The sequence below is a fragment of the Microcebus murinus genome, chromosome 7 (genome assembly GCF_040939455.1).
Source record: "Microcebus murinus isolate Inina chromosome 7, M.murinus_Inina_mat1.0, whole genome shotgun sequence".
NCBI lineage: Eukaryota > Metazoa > Chordata > Mammalia > Primates > Cheirogaleidae > Microcebus > Microcebus murinus.
Window position 1 is genome coordinate 100,827,047 of NC_134110.1, and position 23,067 is coordinate 100,850,113.

Sequence of the window (23,067 nt, forward strand, 5' to 3'; positions counted from 1 at the left end):
CAGCGCCCCAGAAGCCCCCGCGTGAACAGACCCCACACGATCCTTTTAAACGGTCCGAGTTGGTCTACATGCCTTCGCCTCTGGAGCACGTACCCCCTCCAGTCCTTACTCCGAAGACAGTTGCTAGACTATGTGATGCCTCGCCTCCGGTTTACTATTTACGGCATTTTCTCTTTTTAGTATTATTGGCAGGGGGGTATCACGTGATTAAGGCAACCACGAGTATCTGAGCATGTGTCGTTCACTCTCCTCTGGACTTTATCTGCGGAAACTCCAGATGTGTGCTACGATTACCTTTTGTGACTGAAAAAATACAAATATTCTCCTGTTTCCACCTTCTTATTTTGCTTTTCTCCCATGATCTTGCTGATCTTTATACATTTCCTTAATGTATTAATAATTCATTTAATTTCTACTGTTGATGTTGGTATCTTTCCTTACTCCTATTCAACACATTCCTCCCTCAGTTCCCTCTTGATTAGCACTGCCCTTTGGAAGCGGAGGGCTTTTCTCTTAGAGAACCGTTTTCAAGTGACTCACGGAACCACACGTTCTATTTTAAGGCAGGGTGGGCTGGGCCACGCAGGGATAGGGTTGGGGCAGGCTGTTGGAAGGAATAAAAGAACTTTTGGTTGCTAAGCAACTCATGAGCGCACTCAGAGTTCGCAGATGCCATCCCACGTGACATGTGACCGGAGACTAGGAGTGTAGTCAGGCATAATGACAATGATTTATTAGCTTTTTTTAAAAAAAAAAAACTGGAATGTTTCTGGTTAAGAAATAGCATGTTCTCTCTCCGTTCCCTTCTCTGAAACCCACAATTATCAACAAAGAGAACAAGAACTGCAAAACTCACATGTTAAAGAAATAAGGAGTTGGCTAAACCCCCAAAGCACAGCCTTTGAAGAGTATGGACAAATATGGTGAACCTTGGGCCAAATAGAGCAAAAACATCAAAAGCCAGTGCATGCAGTTCTAGATTTTAAGTAGATTGTAGCAACCGACATTTGGAGAAGGCAGATAGGCAGAAAGGAAAACTGGGAACATCCTTGTAGAATGGGGAGGGGAGGAAAAGAGAATGAGTCAAAATTCCCTACTGAGAAAAGTAGAGGGGACGGTTCTAGAGGTGAGAGGACATATTTTCTTAACTTTATGAAAATGTACCTCCTTACAATGAGAAATAGCCTGGAGATAAGGTAGGACAGAAAAAGGAGGAAAAACACTAAACTTTCTTACGGATATAGATCTCTGTGTACATACTGCAACACGGGGAGTCACATAGATGTCTCTGAGTGATATGCTCACTCCACAGTGGGCAGCATAACACTCTTGCTGAGAGACATTCCCAGTCAAAGGATGTAGCAGATGTGGTAGACTGAGCCACAAAATAAAAATAAAGAAGAAAGAAAATTTCGAATCCTCTGTTCACTCACATCTTTCCTCCAACAAAATCTCCTACCCGCACCCCAGACCTGCATGAATAGCCAGCTAGGTGGAATGGTCTTACTTTAAAAATAAAAAGAAAGGATCCACGGGGAAGCTCACCATAGATATTATTTGGAAAAAATAATTAGAAATAAGCATAATAAATGAACAGTAGATGAAGAATGCACATTAGAATTATTTCAGAAAACATAAAAATAAATTTAGAAAAAGACTCTCTACTAGCAAAGTATTTTAAATTAATAAAGAAAAATATTTTAAAGGATAACTGTAAAAACAATTCTTTAAATACAAGATATTGATAAAATAAGAAAAGCCCATGTAAAGAATTGAAAAATAAGGTGGCAGACCTTAGCAACCTGAAATTCAGCAATAAAACTACCACAGAAATAAACAGCTACAATCAAAGAGGGGAGAAAAATAAAGTATTACTGAAAACCAAGTCAGAGATATAAAGGGTATACTTAAAAATATTACATAAAATACAATGGGAAAGAACAATAAGATAAAAGATGAGATGTTGCAAGAAAAGATGAAACAGAGACACAAAGAAATCCTCACAAATAAAATTGTATTCCTGAAAATGAGAAGAGATAATAAAACTAAAAACATTCAACAATAAAATGAAGAGAACATTTCTAACATAAAGAACTAAATCTGTACATTGAAAGTATTTTAAGGAAAACTATAGAGAATGGAATATATCCTTGTAACGTTAGTAAATGTCAACAATGACACAACAACAGAAATTCCTGCGGACATCGCAGTAGGAAGAAGTCACCTCTGATGTGTTCACCCTCCCCAGCAGCAGCGTTGCCAGAAGACAGTAGACCAATATCTATCGGCCCTGAAGGGGAAAAGGTAGTGTGGCCCCTGGGTTATGTAGCCCAGTTGCTATGTTGCTATTGATAGGTAATGGTTATACAGCTACTTCACTTGTAAAGATTTGGTGAATATAATGACCACAAGATGTCTTGAAAAGAAAATCCTTGAAGATGTGATAAAATACAGCCAAACAAGAAATGGAACAAAATGAAGAATGGAAAGCTGAAAAGGAGTTGGAACATGGCAGTGAGCACTGAGACCACTGAAAACTAGAAATTGGGCCAAACAGCTGTGGAGCATGTCATTACATAATATAAGGCAATATTATAAGCTTATATTATGTGAAAAAATAATTATTAGGAACATGAGAAGTACTTTTTGGTTAAAGTAGGGAATATAAGTGTCCTTGCTTTCTTCTTTTTGTTGTTGGGAATAAATAAATGCTGTCTAAATTTACTAAAACATCACCAAGAGGCTCAGGAAAAGTACCTAATGCTATTTTTTGATTTCTAAAAAGAGAAAGAATTCATAAAATGCCACTGGTGAAAAAAGAAAACAATTTACCAACAGGACCCAAAGTAATTATAAATTTTCCAAATTAGCATAATGAAAAACCCACTCAGAAATACACAACACAAAGAAAAAAGAACACACTGAACATATTGCAAATATAGTAGGGAAAAGGAAGTAATAAAATCAAGAATTTATATTGTAAAATAAATTTATGACATTAAGGCCAGAGTATTATTTTATAAATATAAATACAACATAGATAACAATAGGCTCTCAGAATAGCTTTAAGAGATGTGAACTACAGACCATCTATAAGAGATATGCCTGGAACAAAGTGGCACAGAAAGATTAAAAGGGTAAAAATACGTTAGTCAAAGGTAAACAAAATAAAGTAGAGGTCATGCTATTTAGATAATGTTGAAATAAAAAATTAAATAATTCCTAATAGGAGTGCTTAAAATAATATGTATAAACCCAAATGAATATCTAATGTTTATTTTCTTTTTACTAAATAACAAAGCATTTAAAATTGCAAAACTGCAGAAAATATACAAAGATCTTGACATAGAAAAAATTATAGTTAGAATATTTAGTTCACTTCTTTTATCCCATAAAAGGTTGTTAGTTAAAAAATAAATAAGACTATGAATCCTAATAACATAATTATTAAGGTTGACCACAATATCCATCCAACTTTATGTACTTAAATTAGAGAATTAATTTTCTTTTCAAATGTCATTTAATTTTAACAAAACAACTATATATATGCCCCAAAGGAATCTAAGTAAACTACAAAGAGAGGAAGAAAAATCCAGGAAAACATTTTTGAATCACTGATATTGAATTACAAATTGAGATGTAAGGTTTAACTTGTCTGGGATGGATTTCTTATGGCCTAACATTCCAGAAGAGGGATTGGCCTTCTGAAAGATCTGTGGAATCCAGATTTAGCCCAGTGCCTAGGCAATCAATTCTGGACAATCACAAGTTCTGAAGCCTGTCCTCAATCATGCCAGGAGGCAGGCTGGTGTTTCCCTAACCCTGAATGCTAATGTTCCCATTCTTGCATGTTATACAGCTACAAACCAAAGGCTTGGACCCCAGCCTGTAGTGATGCCAGGGGAAAAGCTGGTGATTTCCCCAAACTTAAATGCTGAATTGGCAGGACAGGTCTAGAGCCAGCGTTCTGCCACTTTGTATTGCTAGTGTGTCCTGGTTCCCAGCCACACTATGGGAGGGGCCCGTGCTTCCCTAATCATGATGCTTAAAAGCTCCAGATCAGAGGATTGGGTCATTTGCTCAGAGTTAAAGTCCAGACCTTCTAAATCCCTGTGTGATACCCTAGAATGCAGTGGGAAAGGGGACCATTGCGTCCTGTCTCCCTGAGGTCTTCTCAGTAAATGTTTCCCCTACTGGCCAGTATGTGTATTCTCTGGTCACTTGCCCTTGTTTGTATCATATTAATGACAAAAAAACAAGACATTTTTTAAAAGCTAGAAATTTTGTCATGCTCTTCTAACTTTTCGTTAAAAGGCAAATAAAAAGTAAAATTGCAGAAAAATAGATAAACACCATGCATAAAAACCTAAAAGGCTATAGGTAAAGTTAAGTTCAGAGCAATGGGTATATTGTAGTGAATATGTATAACATGTATGTTATAAAATACTTATATGACCTAAAAAGGGATGGCAATAAATCAATTTTTAGTCTCAAAAATTAAGAAACATAGATCTGAAAAAGGAAAGAACTAAAAATAGAAAGTAATACATTAGAAAACAAACAAAAAAGAATTTAAGAATAAACCAAGAGTTGTTTCTCTGAGTAAATAAGCAATAACATGATTAAGCTAGTAGCTAATCTTATTGAGGATAAGACATTTCAAAACCCCACACATTTAAAGGAAATTAAGAATAATAGTGGGAAAATGTATTCATTCATTCAACAAATGACTGTTGAATTCCTACTGCATGCCAGCATGACAGGCATATTTTTAGGTGGGTTCTGAGTATATAGCAGTGATTAAGACAGACTGGAAAAAAAAAAGAAAAAGAAAGAAAGATAAAGAAAAATACTGACCACATGGTGCCTGTATTACCATGGGGATGACAGAAAATAAAAACGATAAAATAACATGGCATGTTGGATAGTGTTAAGTATCAAAACTACAAAGGGAAGTGAGATATGCAGTGTGGTTATTTTAAGGAAATTGTATTTTCAATAGGGTGGCCAGGGAAGTGTCTTTTCAGGAACAACCTGAAGTTGGTGAAGAAGTAAGCTCAGAGTGTACTGGAGGAGGTGATACAACCCAAAAGGAAAAGTGTATGCCAGGTCCTGAGGCAGAAGCGGATCTGGCCATTGGAAGACTTTTGGCAAAGAAGTGACATGATCTGACTTACTTTCTAAAAGAATCAATTTGGTTGCTGCTTCAGAATAGACTGAATGGGGGCTAGGATAAGAACAGGAAAATCAATTTATTGAAAAGATTATTACTGTCAAGAAATAAATAGATCTTACTTATACAAAAGGAGAAGTCTGTAATTCACTTGCTCCCTTTATGTGGGTGAGAATTGGGGGGCCACACTCCTGGAAAAGAGAGAAGGCAATGCCCCAGTCTATTCTCTTTATAAACTTAATAATGGCAGGCCTCCTGGCCAAAAAGCTAAGTAGTTTGTGCTAGCAGGATTGCCCTTATCTTTGGAGTGCTTTCACCAGGATGTACCTGGTTTCTAGCATTCCTTGTGGTAAACAAATCTGGCATTCGTGGATTTATGGGGCATGGCCTCTCTAAAATATGTTACGTATGCTATCTTTCATGATCAAAATCCTATCTGTGAAAATCAGGTTATTGAAGATCTCACTTAAAACCTTATCTACTTCCCTAGAGTAAAGTTAAAGTACTTCTGAGGAGAGAAGGAAGGGCCACTGAATCTCAAGTAATCATGACATGATTCTAATTCTCTCTCTTGCCTGTTCCCTTGAAATTATTAATAATACTTTTGATTTGGTGGCCTAATTTGATAATCCAGTCCTTGGGATTATCTAAACAATAATCCAGATGAGAGATGATGGTAGCTTGGACCAAGGTAATAGCAGAAAAGATGGTGAAAGTGGTAGGATTTTGGATCTAATCAAAGGTGGAGCTAACAGAATTTCCAGAGGAATTGAATGGGGGGTGTAAGAGAAAGCAAAGAATCAAGGATGATTTCAAAATATTTTGCCTGGGCACTAGGAATCATAAGATTATCACAAATGGAGAAAACTATAGGAGAGCAGATTTGGGGGGAATATTAAAAGTTAATATTAGACATGTTGCATTTGAGATGTTCAAAAAGTACCCAAGTGGAGCTGTGTAGACAGTTGGCTGTAGAAGCCTAGAGTTCAAGGAAGGACTTCAGGATAGTCATAGAAATTAGGGAGCCTCAGCATATGGTAGTATTTAAAGTCATGTGACTAGAATGAGGTCCCATGAGCATAGACAAAAAAACAGAAGAGGTTCAAGGAGTAAGGCCTGGAACACTCGGTGTTGAGGGGTCAGAGAGAGAATGAGAGGACAATACAGCACTGGGAGGAGGCAGCCAGTGCTGTAGGAGAAAGTCCAGGGGATCACTGATGGTCTCAAATGCTCTTAGGCCAAATAAGGTGAGGGCTGAGAATTCACCACTGGTGACCACAGCTGGTATCTAAAGTGGTGGTGGGGACACCTGACAGGAGTGGGGTAGGAAGCATGTGGGGGCTGTAAGTCAGAGACAGCCAATACAGGTAACTCTTTTGAGGACTTTGGCTGTGTAAGGAAGGAGAGAAATGGAATATCAGCAGGAGGTGATATAGGACCAAGAGGATTAATTTTTGAAATTGGGAGAAATAATAGTATATTTGTAGAGTGATTAAAAAAAAAACGACTAGGGAGGAGAAAAGGGCTGATGTAGCCTAAAGGAAGAGCACTGCCAAAGGCAGCCTGGGGAGCAAGCTGCGGCAGGGAGCACAGAGGCAGGAGGTGGGATGCCATCGGATACTTCTTCTTGGTGACACAGGTAGCAGCAGCCGTTAGTGGAGAGTGAGACGCCTCTCGCAAAGAGAATAAAGTATGAAATAGGGGAGGGAAAGAGTGGACAAAAAAGGGTTAGTGTATTTTCCCAGCTGCCATAAGGCAGCCTCCAGAGTGAACCTGCAACAAGGCTGTGGTTTTCTCTCCAGCCACATCCGGGGGGCAGTGAGGGTGCATGGAGGAGGCAGATGGTGGTTCAGCCCAGAGAACGGGACAATAGGGTTGAATGTGCCTGCAGGGGAGTGATTTCACTGCTTGACATGGATGGAGTTTAAGATGTGTAAGTAGGGAAATCAGGACATGAGATGACTTTACACTTTCGGACACGGGAATCTTATGTTTTCTGTGCACTTGTAGGATCTTATCAGGCATAATATACTTAGAGCCCCATGTGTTTTATATAACAAATAGCGAATAGTATCCCCAGATTTCTACAGGCCTTCCCCGCTGCTGAGATATCAGAGAAACAAGGAATCCATCCTGTGTAAGACTATTTCAAGGGGGGGGGGGACCACGCATTGTGGTGTTTAGTTCAGGGAAACAGAGTTACCTTTTTCTATCCATACAGCTTCTGCTGTCTCTTGCAAAAGCAAGAATCATTTTTTCCCTTGTGGCTTTTAATTTTTTCCCTTAACCCCTAATAATGCTTTATTCACACATTGTAAGGTATTATACAGAGCAATACAAGTTTAACTACTCCTTAAAATGAATTACAATTCTATTTTTAAGAATGATTCCCCCTTTTAAAGAAGAGAGGCCTCAGAATTGTCACTGGAATTAGCATTTGTTATGACAAAGCTATGTGGACTCTAATTATCACTTAGCATTTGAAGATTAGATGATAAAATAATGTAAAATTTCCAATTTGGAAAAAGTTAGTGTGTCTGTATTACCACATGTTTTTTAAACTTGTTTTAGTAAGCCATTGAAGCACATTTCAAGTGATGGTTGGCAGATCTATTTGTAAAAGTAGAACAATATGCTATTCATGGAAGTTCTAAAACAAAATCAAGCCTACTCTTAATTTGTTTATATTCAAACACTTTTTTAATGAGAAGTCAACAAACCTAATCTTACTGGAATGTTTACATGAATGTTGCTCTGAGTTAGCTTATGTATGTCTTATTAAGGAGGTAAGTGTTTTTACTGAAGGTGAACAATGCTCTGGTGGAATCTCTACTGTGGGACTCAGGGTGCCAGTTCAAGTAAACAATTTCCTTTGTCTTCAAACACTCCAGCTTTTTTGAATTTATTAATGAGCGTTAATGAGTCAATTGACTACAGAGGTATGTAGACACAATTTATTGATTCACATAATGGTCATTCATTGTGGCCCGTTGTGAATCAGGTGCTGCACTGCATGGCGGTGATCTAACCATAAACAAGCCTTGGCTTTCATCCCTGAACGTGGGAGACAGACACACATACTTTTCGTTACAGAACAGTGTAATAAGTGCCATTAGATACATTAGAAAATGATATTAGAAGAACTAGTTAGGATGGTAATAAAATACTTCCTGGAAAAGTGGTCTGATATTAATAGAATATGAAATATAAATTTTTTTGTATAATTCATTTCTTTTCAATTCAGCAAAGCATTTACAGGACATATGGTGACAATACTTTGGAAGCAATGATGCCTTGAAAATACAATTATGATGACAGTAATCTCTTTTGGGAGATGATACACATATGAGAAGAACAATGTAGTATAATCTAGTAATGTAATGCTGGAAAAAAAGTTGGAATAGAATAATGAGTGTGGTGCTTTAGTCTGGAACTAGTAGGAAAGCCAGGCTCTGAATTTAGAAAGGATGTTATTTAAAGCAGTGGTCCCCAGCCTTTTTGGCACCAGAGACTGTTTTCATGGAAGACAATTTTTCCACGGAGCAGGGGCGGATGGGGAGTGGGGTGGGGATGGTTTCGGGATGATTCAAGTGTATTACATTTATTGTGCATTTTATTTTTATTATTATTACATTGTAATATATAACAAAATAATTATACAACTCACCATAGGTTGGGACCCTTGATTTAAAAGACATGGAGAAAATGGACCCTCAGGCTCTAATTCCTCTCCTGAGATGGACCTTATACAATTTGAACATTGCTACCATGGCCTCTTAAGTTCTTTTTCTTGGCAGACCAATGCATAAAATGATTTGAAAAAATTTTAAAATATAGTCTTATAATATGTTTTATCTCATTTTCAAGGTACAGGTATCTTGTACCAAAGTCTGATAAAGATAGAATATTTAAAAATGAAAATTACAGGACAGTTTTACTTCTAAATATGGAGAAATTCCAGATAAAATATTTGCAAACAAAATTCAGGGGTATAGTATATTAAAAACACATAAATATTATTTCAGATATACTAGAACATTTTATAATTAGGATTCTAGCAATAAAAATTATGTTAACTTACTAGAAAATATGAAATTATTAAAACATTTTATCAAAACTTTGATATAATTGGAGTCATTTTTGTTTAAGATGAAAAAACTCTAGGTAAAATAGGAAAGGAAAAAATCTTCTTAAACACAATTAAGCTCAACACTATTTAAACCTAACCTCAACTAATATATTAAATTGAATATTATAATAGGCTTTTCCATAATATTGAGAAACAGATACAATACCTGCTAATAGCACTATTATTTGACAATGTTTTTGGCAGTTTTTATGAATACAAGACAAGAAAGAGATATAAGTAGTACAAATATTGAAAAAAGAGATAAATTCTCATTATTTGAAGATAATTTAATTATAAACTGAGAAAACACAAGAAACTCAATTAAAAGATACATTATCCTAAATGAAAGTTTCAGTATGATAGGTGAAGCAAAGATTTTATTTATACTTTAGAGACTTTAATTAGAAAGAAAGACTATTTATAGTAGGAAGAATGCTCCAATCTCAGAGTCAACCAGAAAAGCCTTTTGTATTCTTGAGTAAAGGAGGAGCAGAAAGACATAAACAGAACACTTGGAGGCAAAGCTGGAGTAACAAAGGGAAATGACCAGTGGGGTCTCACAGCAGAAAGTTCTTACTGTGGTCACCGTTCCTAGGAGAAAAGGAGATACGAGGCACTTTCCACTTTCTTGTGCTTTCTTGGGCTTGGGGAGTAAGAAGAGTTGGGGGTCCATAGGAAAGAGAGAAACCTGAGGAAGGTTTGGTCAAGACCAAGCAGAGGGCAACTCCATACATTGGCTATACATTTTTACAACCTTATATTCTCCATACAAGAAAATATGGATTAGTCTGTGGCTAACTTTAATAAAGGTAAAAGGCCTGTATGATGAAAATTACAAAATTCGTGATCAAGAGCATAAAAGGCCAGAATACATACCATATTCCTGCGTGATCAGCCCTACTACCGTGAAAATGTGTATTTTTACCATATTGAGATAAGTACTTAATGCAACCAGATTCCCTCACCTTTTTGTAGATCATATGCTGATTTTAAACTTTGTGTAGAAAAGTAAGATGTGTACACATCTTGAAAATCTCAAAAACTTGTTGGTGGGGATTTCTTCTACCAAATATTAAAGTGTCTACTGTCAAAACAGTATATTATACATGGCTAATATTGCATTTAATGGTGAAAGAATAAAACATTTCTTCTTAGATCAGAAACAAAGCAAGGAAGGATTCTCACTTCTGTCACTTAAATCAAACTTTGTACAGGAGGTTCTAGTTAAGGCAATTAAGCAAGAAAAAGAAATAAAAGGTATCCAGACTGGAAATAAAAAATTAAAACTGTTTCTATTTGCAGATGATGATCATGTATATAGAAATTCACACACATACACATACAAATTGTTAGAATTAGTAAGTTTAGCAAAGTTTCAGAATATAATGTTACTATACAAAAATCAATTGTATTTCCATAAAGAAGCAAAAAGCAATAAAAAGTTTAAAAAATACAAAATATCATTGCTAGAAATGAAAAAAAAACCTAAATAAATGAAAACACAACCCATTTTTATGCATTGAAAGACTTAATATTGTTAAAATGGTAACCCTTCCCAAACTAATCTACAGATTCAATGCAGTCCTATCAGAATCCCAAGGGAATTTTTTTTTTTTTTTTTTAAGAAAAATGGCAAGCTGATCCTAAAATTCATATGGAAATGCAAGAAAACCAGAATGGCCCAAGCAATCTTGAAAAGAAGAACAAAATTGGAGACCTCACGCTTCCCAATTTCAAACAATACAAAGCTACAGTAATCAAGGCTGAATAGTACTTGCATAAAGATAGATATATAGACCAAGGAATAGAATTAAAAGTCCAGAAACAAACACATACATTTATGGGCCACTGATTTTCAAGAAGTGTTCCAAGACAATTTATTGGAGAAAGAATGATCTTTCCAACAAATGGTGCTGGGACAACTGGATAACATATGCAAAAAAGAAGTTAAGCTCTTACCTCATGTCATATTTAAAGTTAACTAAAAATGGATCAAAGACCTAAGTGTAAGAGTTGACACTATAAAGTCTCAAAAGAAAGCATAGATGTGAATATTGTGATCTTAGATTAGGCAAGGATTTCTTAGATGTGATATTTAAAGCACAAACAACCAAAGAAAATAGATGAAATGGAATTCATCAAAATTAAAAAAAAAAGAGCATGTTTGAAAGGATACTATCAAGAAAGTGAACACACAATTCACATAATTAGGGAAAATATTTGCAGATCATATACCTGATAAGGGCCTAATATCTTGAATATATAAAGAAATCTTAAAACTCAACTGCAAAATGACAATGCAATTTAAAAAATGGACAAAAAACTTTAAGGCCTTGGCAGAGACCAACACCTGAGAGGCTTAGAGTCCAATGAGAAGGGTAGGTGGAGCGGTTTGTATCTCCCTCACTGACATCTCTGACCGTCAGCAGGGTTCTGAGCTGCCATAGAGACTTTCTGCCCACACAAGCCCAGAGGCTGCTGTCATCAGTGAGCTGGGAGCTTTTTTGGACAGATCACCAGGCTCCCAGCTCCCCTGGGGCACTTCCCATTACCACAGACCTGAGCTGGAACAACAGGTGCCATATTGCTTCTCTACCCACCATGCGTTTTTGTCCTCCCCAGGGGGCTTCAACTCCTCTGATCTCATCTTGCTCACTCCCACACAGACGTTATCCAACTCTGTCCCTGAGTGAAGGAACCACAGAGTCCAGTGGGACCCAGTGATCTGTGTGACTCCAGTGTCTAGACATTCTGGGTGGGCTGCCCCCCCCCCCGAAAAAGGGATGGAAATGACCAGAGTGCTAGATTTCCTCTATCTAGACTCTTTTCCTCCATTTTCCTCCCCCACTTGGCTGTCAAGGGAGACAACTGAGCCACCACACTGAGACTTCCACAGAGAGTGGGACTCAGACCTTTTCTCTTGGGGTCCTGAGTGGACTGAGGGGTGCTCAGTCAGTGAACTCTCTGCTCACCAGTCCCCCCCCCTCCCCAGTGGTTCTTTCCCAACAGCCTCATCAAAGCAAGGAACACCGTGAGGCAGAGGCCCATGAAACCTGCTTCAGCACCCTGGAAACTACTAGGGAGCAGGGCATTTCTCCCTGCCATGGCCAGGAATTGATCTTCTGGGACCCAGGGATGGGCCTGTAAACCAGATCCTGTACCCCAAGGTCTTGGTCACATTGCTCAGGGGCATGGATGAGAGATTTGTGAATTAGTCTTGAGAGGCAAGGGAGCCCACGGCAGATACGGGCAGGGGTGAGTGCAGTGTGGGTTCTAGCTGCAATGGGCTTGTGGGGCACAACTTCCCCCACAGGAGAGCTGTACTCTCACCTCCAGTTGGGATCCTGGGCTGAGAACTTCCCAGCCCAAAGCACAGTCATGGAGGAGCCCAGCAGGCTTAAGCTCCTGCCTGCTGGCAGATGCCAGAGGGAGACTGTGGAGCAGGGGAGAGTGGAGAGGAGCAAGGCTCACTCCAGACTGCTAGATTGTGAGTCTCAGATGGTCCCACCTCCACAAGCAGGCTTTCTAGTTGGGTGGGGCCACTTCAGCCCCCACTGGAGGCTTTATCCAGAAGCTGGAAGCAGACCTTTGGCCCCTGATAACAGCTACCTTACCAGCTTTTATGAAGCTTGAGGGCAAGCTCACCCAACCCAACCCTGCCGAGCCATACTCCCCCACCCACCTCTGCTGTGGCAGAGAATAAGGACTCCTCTGGAAGTTCTAGGATCCCACCCTCCACCTGGGGCATTCAAGAGCTCTGAGGGTCTAGAGCCAGTCACAGGACCCAAAATCAGCATTGTAGCTTGTTCCTTCTGGCAAGTGCCACCTACTGACAGGGAGATCAATTTGCACATCTTCACAGCATTAACTGACTCAACTATACAAGCTGTGATTGATTCTCCCCCACAAGCACCACCTACTGTCTCAGAGAATAAACTGGGTGTGCCATTACAACTCACACTGTTAAGAAGACCACAGGGCTGGAGAAAGAAAGGATTTCAAAGACCTCCATCCTCCCTCATTAAAAAGAGACAGGGAATATGCACAATCACACAGCTCACCATTTCTACAGCCTACACACAACTAGCAACTGAGAAAACCACCACAGTGAGGATATCTATAACCAAGGCATCCATCTAAAACCTAGATTGCCATCAAAGCACCCACAAACAAAGCCACAGGTTCTTATCCCAATATATGCTATAGATACACCTGTACAAATGAGAGGAGGGGGAAAGGCCCTATCTAAATAAAAGAAAATCCAAAAATAAGCAGCAGATGTTCCAGATGAGAAGGAATCAGCAAAAGACTGCAAACTACTATAACCTCTATGGAAAGTAGTATTGAGATACCTCAAACAACTAAAACTACCATTTAATCCAGCAATCCCACTACTAGGCATCTACCCAAAGGAAAAGAAGTCATTTTATCAAAAAGACATCAGCACTCAAATGTTTATTGCAGCACAATTCACAATTGCAAAGATATGGAATCAACCCAAATGCCCATCAATTCATGAGTGGATTAACAAAATGCAGTATATGTATACAAAGGAATACTACTCAACCAGGAAGGATGACTTAATGCCTTTTGCAACAATTTGTGTGGAACTGGAGAACATTCTCCAAAGTGAAGTATCTAGAGAATGGATAAAACTAACACAACATGTACTCACTATTAAATTGGAACTAACTGATGAGCACACATGTGCCTGAAGGGAAATAAATCTCCAAAGAAATCAAGCACTGGGAAGGGGAAGGAAGGGATGGCCGAAAACCTTCCTAACGGGTACAAGGAACGCTATCTGGGTTATAGGCACAGTTTTAACCCTGGTTGAGCATTACAAAAGTGATCCATGTAACCAAAAACATTTCTACCTCCATAGTACTTTGAAATAATAAAAATAACCTTTAATTGCCGTCTCTCCAAAGAAGATGTACAAATAGCCAATAAGCACATAAAAAGATGCTCAACATCATTAGTCATAGGAAAATGCAAATCAAAACCCTGATGAAATACAATTTTATACATAGTAGAATGGGTATTATACAAAAGATGGACAATGACAAGTGTTGGTGAGGATTTGGCAAAACTGGGACCCTCATTTGTAGGTGGGGGGAATGTAAAATGCTGTAGTTGCTTTGGAAAACAATTTTGTAGTTCCTCAAAAAGTTAAAAGATAGACATGCCATATAACCCAGTAATTCTACCTCTAGGTGTATAACCAAGAGAATGAAAAATGTATGTTAACACAAAAACTAGTACATGGATATTCATAGCAACATTTTTATAATAGCTAAAAAGTAAAAACTTTTTTAGTAAGTGTCTATCAACTGGCGAATGGATAAACAAAAAGTGGTATATACATACCATAGAATATTATGCAATCATAAAAAGCAATAAAGTACTGATAAGTGCTACAACATGGATGGACCTTGAAAACATTTTGGTAAGTGAAATAAGCCAGACACAAAAGATCACATATTGTGGGACTCCATCTATATGAAATTCCAAATAGGCAAATTCATAAGGACAGAAAGTAGATTACTGATTGCCAGTGGATGGAGAATAAGAAAACTGGGGAGTGACAGCTAATAGGTATAGGATTTTTTGGGGGATGATGAATACATTCTAGAATTAGTTGGTGATAGTTTGCATAACTTTATAAGTCCACTAAAAACTGAATTGTACACTTTTAAAACAGTGAACTTTATGGAATGCAAAATATATCTCAATTTTAAAAGAGGAAAAAATAATGGCAAAGAATTTTTTAAAAGTATGGTACCAATAGAACAATAAATAATTATGTTAATCCAGAAAGAGGCACAAATATATATGAGAACTTATTTGTTAAAAGTTGCATTACAAATCAATGGAGAAGGTAAATTCTTCAATAACTCATGTTCAGAAACTTAGATTTCTACGTGGAAGAAAATAAAATTAGAATTCAACTTTTTACTATATAAATAAATCCCAGTGGGATCTCAACGTAACAGATAAAACTATAAAGTGTTTGGATAAAATTTAGAAAAATATTTATATAGCCTGAGTGCGGGATGACCATCTTAATTTAAAAAGTTAAAATTCATGGAGGAAATAATTGTTGATCTCTTAAGAAGACATTTAAAAGTGAAAATTGCATGGCTATAAACATATATACATATATATCAAAAGAAAATAGAGAGTAAATATCTGCAGCTGAGATGTGAAAGTACTACTATTCCTAATACAAAGTTGATGACAAATAAAGAGAGAAAGGATGTGAAATGTTCATAAAACTGTAAATGACCAATAGAGACAGGAGTTGGATATATGACATTTTTAGGCTGAAAAGAAATATTGGGGTAAGGGACATCTCTGTTGTCACATATAATTATCTCCAGGAGTCTGCATCTAGTGTCATCTGTCTAGGTATATCGTTCCAGCCACTTTCTCTTTGGGTTCTTTTACCTGCCAGCCAGCTCTACCTGGGAAATTTTTATCTCATCTTGATGGAAACCTCACATCCTGGTTCTGGCCAAGAGATTTTATATAATAACATATTATGTTCCTTGCTGCAGCTTAGAGAATTGGGGTCCATATTAGTCTGCTCAGGCTGTCATGATAAAATACTATAGACTAGGCAGCTTAAACATTAGAAATTTATTTCCTCACAGTTCTGGAGACTGGAAGTCTAAGATCAAGATCCTGGTTGATTTGATTTCTGGTAAGGGCTCTCTCTGGATTGCAGATGACCAGCTTCTCATTAGGCACATGGAAAGAGAAAGCTCTCTGGTATCTCGTTTTATAAGGATACTAATCCTATTGGATTAATGCCCCCCTTATGGCCTCATTTAATCTTCATTATCTTCTTAGAAGTTCTATCTCCAAACACAGCCACCTAGGGGGTAGGGCTTCAATATATGAATTTTAGGGGGGCACAAACATTCAGTCTATTACAGGTCTTCTGAGCTATTTCTGCCTCACATCTTCTAACACCCTTGCTGAGGCTGAGTCTAGGGTCCCTGATTATAGTGAGAGATAGGAAGAAGGAAAATCAGGCACAAATATCTCAAAAATATTATCCCACCACATTGGGAATAGCAAAAATGTAAAATCAATTTGAATGTTCATTAATCAGGGAGATAGTTACTACATTATGATAAACTCATACTAGAGATCAGGGGTCCCCAAACTTTTTAAATGGGGCCAGTTTACTGTCCGTCAGACCGTTGGAGGGTTGGACTATAGTTTAAAAAAAACTCTGAACAAATTCCTATGCACACTGCACATATCTTATGTTGAAGTAAAAAAACAAACGGGCAAAAACACCTGCATGTGGCCCACAGGCTGTAGTTTGAGGATGCCTGCTAGAGACTATCATGAAGTTATTAAAAAGCATGAAGTAGATTTATATGTATTGATCTGGCAGGATAGTCAAAATATAAAAATGAAAAAAGCAAATCACAAAATAATATGTATAGAGGGATCTCATTTGAATTAAAAATTAAATCATAACCTCTATGTTGGTACATAGATGCACCAGCAAAGAAAAGGTATGAAAGTGAGGCACGGGTTGTCATTAGGGAGGGGACTGGGCCTTTGAGCACCCATCAGTCAAGCTCCCAGGTGACACTGAGGCAGCCTGCACATTCACTGCAAAACCTCTCTGAAACTAAGGTTGATTTTCCTCTACTGTCTTAAAAAGGAAAATAATTTTCACTTTACCTTTCTTATTACATGGTTCAGTAATTATGTGGAAGAACAATCCATATATTTAAATCATAACATATTGCCAAAAATTTTGGAGATTTCAAGTTTTGACCAAATCATTGCCTCTTTGCTGCATGAAAACTCTGCGTTTTAACTTTCTCTGTAATAGTTGCATACCAAGGTCTCAGTGTTATAAATTTGGATTTGTAATCCGTAGGCTCTTAAAGAAAGCTTATCTGTATCTACTTAGCATACCATTTCATAGACTAGCCACAAGAGCATCATTCTGTGCTAAGTGTTTAGTGTTTAGTGAATAAATAGCACTGCAAGCACTTCAAACCTGTTTATTCACTCAGGAGAGATTTTTTTTTCCTTTGGCTCAAATCTCAGAGGATTTTGGCTTTGGCTTTTATGACAAAGACATATTCTCCCATGTCACATCCATTTCCGTGAAAATTTTGGGTTTGCATTGTTCACTCTGTTTTTAGATTGTTACAAAAAATCAAAGAATTGAGAGACTGTCCAAAAGGAGAATCTGTGGGTGGCTGTTATCCATAGTGACTGAGTGAGAAAATTGCCTGGGTCCTGGATCAATAGGGAATTTAAAAGAATGGATCAAGGGAAAGACTTTGAGCACAGAGTACCCACGAGGCAGCTAAAAGGTCATGTCCTAAAATCGAATTCATGACAAATTATTTTTATTTCAAATGAGAACGTCAATGCACAGGGAAAATATGTCACATTCAGTTTATTACTTTTTCTAATCAGTGTAACCTGGATCTCCATTTCTATACAGTGTAAACAAAAATAAACTTTATCCGACTAATTTAGCTTTACCTATTCTAAGCAAAATAAAACTGCAGTTTTAGGAACCATTTCAAGTTATTTGAAAACTTCCATTTCCTATGTCTATGGAGTTTAAATGCAGAGAATAGCTCAATGTGCCTTTAAAGGAAAGAAAAACATGAGTATCAATAACTCTATACAGAGAGCATTTCAGGGCAATCTCTTTGGTGTAGCCTAAATATCCCAGACTCAATGACCTCACTATTCTAATGCAACAAGACATCAGGAATTTAATTAAAATTTAAAGATTTATAAGATCCATTCCTCGCTAAAGTAACATACACACGAACACTATATAGAGTTTTTCTTCCTCTTTCCACTTGATTTCTACTATGAGTTGCTCTAATTGAGAAGTCTTTACCTAAAAAAGAAAAAACTACCAGTCTAACAGCTATCAATTCTATAACATTAACCTCTGAAGGTCACTTTTTGTAATATTTTTTATAAGAGAATGATTAGGACTTCTGTTAGCTTTGACAGAGTAGCTTGTTATCTATCAACCTGTTAACTCTATCAAACCTGTCATTAAGAAAAACCATAACTTCTGAATAAAATATAAATGCAAACAAAACAAAACAGCTGTTTGAAGGCATCAGAGGACTGCCAAGAAAGCCAGGCCTTGTGGGACCAAGTCCAGGAAGTGCACTGAGTGACACTCCACTCTCTCTTTAAGACATTTACTGATTCTTAAGGTCGCAGTGACTGAGCAAAAGTGCCCAGCTTCTGGCAGTCTCAGTGGCCTTGGGAGAAAATAATGGGAGTTCGGAGTTATAAAACAGCCAAGATTTGAGGGACCGAGATCCTGAACAAAATTGAATCACAGAGAAGTCGGTCCAAGATTTCGCACTGCTTTTCTCCTTGAAACATATACCAGTTCCTACACTGCATGGAATGGAATAAGAGGGCAGAAACAGACTAGAAGCAGCAGCCCAAAGCCCAAAGCAGAGCTTTCAGTAGTCTCATGAGGCTGAGGACACGAAAGCTGGAGTTTATGGCTTCCCAAAAAGGAAGGTCCCTAATCACTTCAGGCTTTCATTAGATGTCCTTGAAAGGATACACTCGGGGAATAAAGGAAAACCAAATGGTCACAGCCTGGCAAAGAATGGACTCTGTCTTACGTCATTTCAGTCCATGGTTAAATTCATAACCTCCTTTCTCCTAACTGCCTAACAAAAGACAATTAAGTCCTTTCTCTAGAAAGATAATGTCATCCAGAGTTCCTGAAATTTTTCATAGATAATGTCTAACACTCAAGTAAAATTTATCTGTGTCAGGAGATGTCCAAAAGACCAAACACTGAGAGCAGGAAAAATTCATTAGGAACAAATGTACAAGTGGTCTATTTAGTAGATATTAAAGTTTAAAGACTTGACAATAATAGTGACAAATATGTTTGAAAGAGAAATATTACGGTGGAGAATTTAGCCAGAGAATTGACTATAAATAAAAGGCAAATGGTAATTTTAGATTGGAAAGCACATTAACAGAAATTAGTAACTCAACAGATGAGTTTAAGAGCAAGTTTGACTCAGCAGAAGAGATATTTGGCAAAGAAGAAACTAGGTCAGGAGAAAATATCCAAACTAAAGAAATATAAAAAGAAAATGAAAAATAAAAGTGTAAGAGACATATGACACATAGGTACAAGATCTAAAATGTGTATAATTGGAGAGAAGAGGAAGATAAGAACATTATATGAAGAAATACTCGGTATTATTTCCAAGGTGTAAAATATTCAAACCACTTATCCAATAAGTTCTATGAAGTCCAAACAGGATAAATCAAAGAAATCCACATATAGGCGTATCATGGTAAACTGCTAAAGAGCAAAGAGAAAAGATGAATCTCCTCTGCCATCAAAGGAACAACAAGACCTTGACTTTCATGGGAACAACAAGACCAAGCGCTAATATTTCAACATAAGTAAAGGAAGACAGAAGACAATGGAATCATATAACTAAAAAGCTGAAAGAAAATAACTGTCAATCTCGAATTTACTACCCAAAGACCCTTAAAAATAGAGGTAAAATCAAGACATTTTTGATAATTAAAAAGTGAGAGAATTTATTGCTATTAAACCTTTACTAAAAAAAATACTAACGCACATTTTTATGCAGAGAGAAGGTAAAGAAAACAATATAAATAAAAAGATAAATATATCTTAAGTCTAAGTCTAATTGGCTATATAAAACAATGATAATATATTGTGAGGCTTAAAATATTTAGAGTTAAGGTACATGTTAACAATAGGGAAAACAATGGTAAGAGAGGTAAGTGAAATTGAAGGATTATGTTCATCTTAGCAGTGCTGGAAAAGTAGGAAAAGAAATAATTGTAAAAAGTGTGTGCATATCTGTGTGTACTAACGAAGAGAAAAATGGGAAAATATACTTGATTAACCAAGGGCAAGTAAGGAGAGAAAAAGGAACAAAGGATTGATGGGACAAATGGAAATAAAATAGTAAGAGAGTAATTTGATTCCAAATATAATAGTAATAACATTAACTAAAATTCAAATGTATTACTACAATTAAAAGACAAATATCATAAGATTGGATTAAAATACAGAACCCAACTATATGATGTTTATCACATAAATATCAAAACAGAACAACTGGGCCGGGCGCGGTGACTCATGCCTGTAATCCTAGCACTCTGGGAGGCTGAGGAGGGCAGATCATTTGAGCTCAGGAGTTTGAGATCAGCCTGAGCAAGAGCAAGACCCTGTCTCTACTGAAAATAGAAAGAAATTAATTGGCCAACTAAAAATATCTAGAAAAAATTAGCCAGGCATGGTGACACATGCCTGTAGTCCCAGCTACTCAGGAGACTGAGGTAGAAGGATTGCTTGAGCCCAGGAGTTTGAGCTAGGCTGACACCAGGGCACTCCAGTCTGGGCGACAGAGTGAGACTCTGTCTCAAAACAAAACAAAACAAAAACATGGAACATCTGAAAGTAAAAGGATGGGTACATAATGGAAACATTAACCAACAGAAAGCTGTCGTGCTAACAGCCAAGGTTGACTTTAATGAAAGAAATAAATACTACTAGAAGTAACGAACAACATTCCATAATGATAAAAGGGTCAATATATTAGAAAGATACAGCATTTCTAAATTTGTAGGCTTATTGTATTCTTTTGTTGTTGTTGTTGTTTTGGGACAGAATCTCGCTTTGTTGCCCAGGCTAGCTCATAGCAACCTCAAACTCCTGGGCTCAAGCAATCCTGTTGCCTCAGCCTCCCGAGTAGCTGGGACTACAGGCATGTGCCACCATGCCTGGCTAATTTTTTCTATATATATTAGTTGGCTAATTAATTTCTTTCTATTTATAGTAGAGACAGGGTCTCAATCTTGCTCAGGCTGGTTTTGAACTCCTGACCTCGAGCAATCCACCCTCCTCGGCCTCCCAGAGTGCTAGGATTACAGGCGTGAACCACCGTGCCCAGCCGGCTCATTGTATTCTTATAGCCTAGTGTCTCTCTCTCTCTCTCTCTCTCTCTCATATATTTATATTTACATACCTAATTATATATAAAATTTGACAGAACTAAAAGGAAAAAATAAAATCTACAATCATAATGGAAGGTTTTAACATATCTTTCTAAGTTACAAACAAAACATGCAGATGAAAATTAAGAAGAATATAGACGATTTGAACAGGCAATTAACAAACCTTACCTAAATGTATGTCTAGGACATTCTGCCTCACATTTGTGAATACCCTGTAATTTCAAGCATATGTGGAACACTTACATATAAAGGGCCATGAAACAAATTTCAGAAAATTACACAGAATTGTCATTGTGTTCTCTGGGTATAGTAGATATAAACTGGAATAATAAAATAATTCCTAGGCAATCCCTACATACTTATTAATGAATTGATTATTAATTATATTTAATATTAAGCAATATCCTTACAAATAACCCATGGATTCAAAAAGAAATTACAGTAGAAATTAGAACATATTTTGAACTGAATGATAATAAAAATAACCTATTAAAATTTTGTGGGATTCAGGCATAACTGTGGTTAAAGAAGCATGATAGTCTTTAATTCATGTATTAGAAAAGAAGACTGAAAAACAATGATATAAGCATTCAAGAAGTTAGAAAAATAATAAATTATTTTTGAAACAGGTAGAAGAAAAACAATTTAGAAAAGGTAGAAAACAACAGAACAGAAAATTATGTGTAATAGAAAAATTAAGCTAAAGGTGTTTTTTAAAAACATGAACAAGATTGATAAATTCTTGGTATGACTGCTTAAAAGAGAAAGCCAAGGCACAAATTCTCAACATTAGAAATGAAAAAGCAGACATCACTACAGAGCCTGTAGGAATTAAAAATATAAAAGAAGGAAATATGAACAACTTTGTGCTAATAAATTGAACATTTAGAAAAAATAAGCACCTTTTATAAAATAAAACTTGCCAAAATAACACCAAGAAGAAATTTAAAAATCTAAATAATACTATATCATCTAAAGAATTTAATTGATAAGTTAAAGTCTTTCTCTTAAAACAAAAATAAAGCAATAACAAAAAATCTAAAATAACATCCCAGTCTCAAACTGTCTCATTAGTAAAATATCTTAAATATTTAGGAATGAAATAACACTATATTATACACATTCTTTGAGTGAATAGAAACAAAAGGAATGTTTCTCAACTCATTTTATGAAGCAAGTCTTACCTTGACAGGAAAACCTGAGAAGGACATAAGAAATTCAAATTGTAGGACAATTTTTCTCATAAATATAGATACGATAGTCTTAAATAAAATATTAGCAAACTTAACTATATATAATGAAACTAATTCATCAGGAGCAAGTTGGAATTATTCCAGTTATGAAAGGTTGATTTACCGTTAGAAAATAAATTAATATAATCTACTATTTTGGGGGCACAAATGAGGGAAAAAAATAATTTCAGTTTATGCACAAAAAAATTTAATAAAATTTAACATCTATTTATGATAAACACTTTCAGCAACCTGCAACTAGAAATCAATTTCCTTAATGTCATAAAGAAGGTGTTTATAAGAGAATACATATGGAAAATAGCATATTTAATGATATTGGATTAAAAACATTTCCTTCAAAAGAAAACCATTTCCTTCAAGATCAAGACTAATGTTTAAGTGGTTTCAATAAGGCAAAAAATAAAATAAAATAAAAGTTATTAAGATTAGAAAGAAAGAAATAAAACTATTATTTTTCTCAG

At 36.5% G+C, this 23,067-nt stretch overlaps 1 long non-coding RNA gene across 1 annotated transcript in view; it reads left to right on the forward strand.

Moving 5' to 3' along the window:
• LOC105876407 (uncharacterized) overlaps positions 1–23,067 on the forward strand; it is a 93,669-nt gene that overhangs the window by 51,838 nt on the left and 18,764 nt on the right. The window lies entirely within an intron of this gene.